The sequence below is a fragment of the Topomyia yanbarensis genome, chromosome 3 (assembly GCF_030247195.1).
Source record: "Topomyia yanbarensis strain Yona2022 chromosome 3, ASM3024719v1, whole genome shotgun sequence".
Classification (NCBI taxonomy): Eukaryota; Metazoa; Arthropoda; class Insecta; order Diptera; family Culicidae; genus Topomyia; species Topomyia yanbarensis.
The window spans coordinates 178,466,634-178,472,132 of record NC_080672.1 but is presented as its reverse complement, the minus strand read 5'-3'; the positions used below and the strand labels follow the sequence as shown (position 1 = coordinate 178,472,132).

General features: G+C 40.2%; 1 long non-coding RNA gene across 1 annotated transcript; it reads left to right on the top strand.

Annotated features, from left to right (window-relative positions):
- The first annotated feature begins 363 nt into the window (after nucleotides 1-363).
- On the top strand, nucleotides 364-5,005 carry LOC131688916 (uncharacterized). The gene is made up of 3 exons (XR_009305319.1): nucleotides 364-3,124; nucleotides 3,183-3,483; nucleotides 3,541-5,005. It is a non-coding gene; the product is annotated as an uncharacterized LOC131688916 (long non-coding RNA).
- Nucleotides 5,006-5,499: the final 494 nt, after the last annotated feature.

Sequence of the window (5,499 nt, the reverse complement as noted above, 5' to 3'; positions counted from 1 at the left end):
CTATCCGTCAAATCCATTCCGGAACCGGTTCGAAATCCTGAATGGATTCAGTATGGAATCTTGCTCAAAGAAAGCAACCGATTCCGTCTCTATCGGTTGATGCATTTGAGCTGGAATTCCGAACCGGTTCCGGACTAGTTTCACTGGGTAGAGGAATAATCGCTGTCAATTCTGTCAAACTCAGCCACAAAAAAAATGACGACAGTAGCGCACCTGGTTTGGATATCCCAACTACCTTCGAAACCGTTAGAGATTTTACACAAGTTGAATGCTGAAGATGGACGTCTGTTCTCTGTGGTTAAGCATTAAAACCACCATGATAACAAGGCGATTTTTGATTTTGAGGTAGCCTGATTTTTTTAATTTTTAATTTAATAATTTCGGTGACTCAAGCTGTGTAGTTAAACTTCTACAACAAAGCGTTCACTCGAGTTGATCAGTTTGAAATTTCTTTTGCAATCGTTTACACTAATTTCAAAATCTTGAAACACCCGTTAAATTTTACGTTTTGACCCGGTGCAAATCCTGGCAATCCGATTCTACTATATAAATATTCGCAGTTAAGGTTTAATACTTAGCGATAATACTTACTTAGGAAATATGACTATTGATTACACAAGAAAAATAGATATTTTCGGAAAGATTTGGATAGTTTCGTCCCTTTAATCGAATAAGACAATTCAAATTATCCCATTATCTTAGAAATATTGAAATTTGTTCACGAAAATTGAAATTTTGCGTGCATGTTTAGTTAAATATTTCAGTCTAGATAATACTTAACATCGACAGTATAATTGCAAATTGTTAGCTAAAGTTTATCAATTTTTACGCTCCACTAATGCTCAAAAAGTACTTGCTAGCTTAGCAATCATGCACTGTTGGTAAAAGTAACATTTCAGCTAAACTTGAATTAGTTATAGCAATATATCTTTTGAAACATTCTTGTGTGACTTACTTAGAAAAGAAGTATTTCGCTATACAAATATTTGAAAGCACTTTTAAATTCACACTTGTATTATATTACATACTACACGGTGTTCTTATAAGTCCAACTTATAGTATAGTGAAATCAAAACGGAAACCTTTCTCAAAGCTGTAAGAAATTTATAAAATTCGACATACAAGTCTTGTATTTCGGAGAAAAATATTTTGATTTTATATTTCCTTAAATTGATACTAATTGATTTGAGCAGTAGTACACAAAAAACCAATGTCAAAAGCTTTATTCATCAATGTTTGTTTTTGTTCTTAATATTTGAAAAGCTTGAAAGAAATCTGAACGTCTCAGGTTAAATTTTTATTTGACCGTATAATGTGCTTCTTGCTATTTTCATTTTTTCCACAAATAAAAAAATCGAAAAGTCTACTTAGCCTTTAGAGGCGGAGGGGGTTGGCAAAAGTCTACTTAAGTCTACTAGGGAGAGGGGGGTGCTGGGTTCAAAAAATCTCAAATTTCGGTCTACGTGGGTCCCTTAACATCATACATTTAGTTGGACCAATCAAAAAATAATGCCCATATGAACAACGGAAAATAAAACTCACAAGGAAAGAAAATGTTTCATTAAACCCGCTATTAGAATGTAAAGATCAGAAATAAACTTCAAGCGTAAGAATCGGACTGAGATCCTTCAGCATAAAAAACGCTAAAAAAGTTGTCAACCGCAAAACTCGACAAGGATGAACCTCCAGTTTAAAAACCGGTTAAAATTAAATAATTCGTATGCAAGAGTATCCGTATATCGCGACGTTCAAGATAAAAAGTCGGCTAAAAAACTACTTTGTAAGAATCGGTTAATTTTTCCGGTTTTTATACTGAATGTTATTTAATCCGACTCTTACAGAGTAGAACCTCAGTTCGATTTTTATGCTTGAAGTTTATATAAGAATTTCACATTCAAACCATTTGAAGCAGGTTTTACGAAGCATGTTCTGTCCTTGCGATTTTATTTTTGGTCGTTCATATCCACTTGACAACACGTTCCATGGCTACACTAGTGAACTCTAGTGATATGGAAAAACTCACTTTCTTCTTGCATCTGAACCGTACACCAAAAATTACGTATCTGATTCACGGTCCGCGATCATCCAAGAACACATGCGAATCTGCGAAAGGCACACGGTCATAAAATATAATTTATACACGCGAAGTTACATACACGTTAACATACGCGACATAGAAACTCACACGCGATCGAAAACGTTAATGTACAAACGCCTAAACCCTTCACTATGATACACGCAATCGCGAACTCCCTACGCCCGCACATATCTGAACCGTAAAATGAATATCACATTCAGAATCACGGCCCACTGAAATTGGCCTTAAGTAGTTTAGTGGGTAACATTTCCCGTCTCGTTTTCAATTGTATTGTTGGGAGTCCTGTCGAGACCCTAGCTCTACTGCTCCAGTAGGACAACTCTCGAGAAAAATGTACTCTGGGTTTTAACTGGAGTGTGCGGCGAAGGGTTACTCCCCCACATATCGCACCGCCATGTCCTAACCCCAACTCGTTAAACCCCCTCAGATCCCTCTCCACCAGTCCCATCAGACCCCGATAATCTAGGTCAATCCAATCTGATCCCTTAGATAAACAGCCAAAACAGTGCACCGTATTATTCGTATAATCTATTCAAATTTATTCACAGATTCGTTTTTTTTCAGGTGTTGAACGTGATCATGGAATTCGGTAATTATTCGTTTTCGTGACACGTATTCAGGACTTTTTTTGGTAGAATTATTTACACCTGATCTCCATGATAGTCCACCCTGGACACTAATCCAGACACATTAACCTTCCCAGAAACCAGTGTCATGCAAACTCGTTCGAGTCCAAATGCTTTCCGAGTTTCAAAGTTTTGCGATCGTCTAAATATTTCAAATTAATGGTAACGATAAACTTTGTCGGATAGAAAAACTTTCAGTATAGTAATAGTCTGTATCACCTGGCAATCTGACTTCCTTGAATAGCACAAACCGTCGTCTTTTTATATCCTTGCATTATGGAAACTGTACAAAAGTAAGGACAATTAGTAGTGGTCGAAAAATGCAAGTGTTACTCCGGAGCTCCTATTGAACCACTAATAATCTAATCGTTGCACAATTATTTCGTGATTACTTTGTGTGGTTTGTTTACATTTCTGATTCTTGGATCCCCAATTACCAAACTTTTTTTTCTTTCCAGGAAATGAACCACAACGGCAGCCGATACACGTCGTTCGCCTTTGCTAGTGGAGGGATCGCTGGCAGCGGCGGTGCCCGAGGAGAATTGAGCAGTGGTAATTTGAGCAGAAAGCTGAGTAGTCCGATGGCAGAGTCGACACAGCTGGACAGCAGCGGTATCCGGGGGAATCTTTACGACAGTCCGGTACGACATGTTGGAGTTGGGAAAAGAAGCCTACCTCTCCGTTGCAAAATAGCAGGACAAATTTTAGAAGCAGCTGAACGGCGTCCGGGTCCAGTATGGATCGATTGATTGATCCTAAGTGAGTTTGCAAGTTTACACGTCCTTTATAAGTTCTAATTCAAGTTTAATTTTGCAGGATTTACACGGATGTTCAGAGCCGAGGATTGGTTAACCGGTTGGTAAAGAACCACGATAAAACGCAATCGCCGTTAAATAGGAGTCAATCGATGACTAGCCTGTACTCGAAGCCGGGTCAATTTCCTGTGTGGTGGAGGAGAAATAATTCTTCGATAGCTACCATTGGTTCGGATTTCCCCGTCAGAGAAGTCCGTGTTTCAGGCTGACACAAGGTGGAACATTTTACGGGAGGGATCGTTGCTCATTCCGGCGGAACCTCATCTGAAGATGGTCCGAACACATAGACACGAGGATAAGATTGATGCGGAAAATAGTGTGATTGCGCCTTCAACAGAACTGGATGCCGATTGGATCAAGAAACAATGTAAGGAACTATCGGAGGTTGATTCAGGCGAAGCTGGTACGAAGCAAGCTCGGGAAATTACATACACGGCTTCGCACCCGTGTCGAGGGTCGACGAATCAGCAGCTACAGACGAAGAAATGTAGTAAAAATAATAAGTTCACTTAGCTCGAGCCTGGTGATGAACACTCCGAAAGTGGAACACGTAGCGCACCGGCCGGCACGATTAAATGTGGATGTCTTTCTCGACGCCGGCAACATTGGATGCGACGGTTCCAGTTAGCATGATTGAATCGAGCAAACCGGCAAAATTAAGTAGGATTGATTCCGCTCCTTTGCCACATATTACGAGAATTGTTCCGGAGTTTCAACTGCCTCTGATGGAATATCCGCCACTAAAACTAACGTTGTTTAACAAAAAATACAACGTCCATGACATGACGAAACGGTGGTTCGACCCACGTCCACAGACAGTGAAGATAAGGATGATGATGATAAAGTAGGCGGACGAATCAGTTTCATTAAGCCAAAGGATAAATCGCCTATGCCAAGGTTGTTTTGAAGAGGTTCGAGCGCTCGAAATCATCGTTGATTCTGAGCTGCTTGAGTGATGATTTTGATGAAGACGAGGAATCGCCTATAGTTACGCCATCGCAGGGTTCATTTTATACGATAGACACCGCGGATGCACCACCGAAGGTTGAAGAGAAGAAACGGCTTCCGTCCCGACAATGAGCGGTATTTCAGCAATAGTTAACAGCCCGATCAAGGATCCTGGCCTAGGTAACCGAAACCGGTGGAAAATGTAAAAACGATAGAGCAACCGAAGTAAACCACGGGATTTGCTTTCGGAAGTACAACTGCTACCGTCAGCTCGGCTCCGGTTACAGCACATCAATCCGATACATAATTTACGTTTGGGACGCCCACTTAACCGTTACTGCTAAAATCATATCATCGGAAATACCACGTATCGTTTTCCTGTGCTTGGATTTCGGTACGTACGGAATCGGACGGCGTTTATGGCCGATACCATTTTATCGGAAAATAATGCGATTCGAGGTATTAATCACACGCCTACATCAAAAAATTATATAATTTGCAACTAATATTTTAAAAAGCCTGACGCTAATAAAAATGTTGAATCAAAAAAATATTGCTGTTTTTGTTTTTATTTGAAAAAAAAGAAAACCCAAACGTTTAAAATAAGAAGAAGAAAACGAAAATAATGAGCACGACGATCGCCCGATTTTCTATAGTTCTACATCGGGCTCACGTCGGTCCGATTACGTCGATGCGTTTGGCATATTTGAAGGTTGACGCGGTTCATGCAAATGGTGCAAAATTGCAGGATATAAACCCGATATCCTGCTCTGATCGGCCCGTTATCGGGCTTAGTCGGCCCGATCATCGGCCTGATAATCGGGCCGATTGAGCTCTACAAAATTTACTGGGTATGGACTTTGCGTGCCGTGCACCCAGTAAAGTTCAATCGGAAATGAGCCGGAATTCTGTCTGGTTCTAATTCGTATTCCGGCTGCAGTGACACAACCGATTTTAACAAGAATCAGTTGTGTTTTGGGGGCAGATCACTCTAGAAATGTATAACGAATTT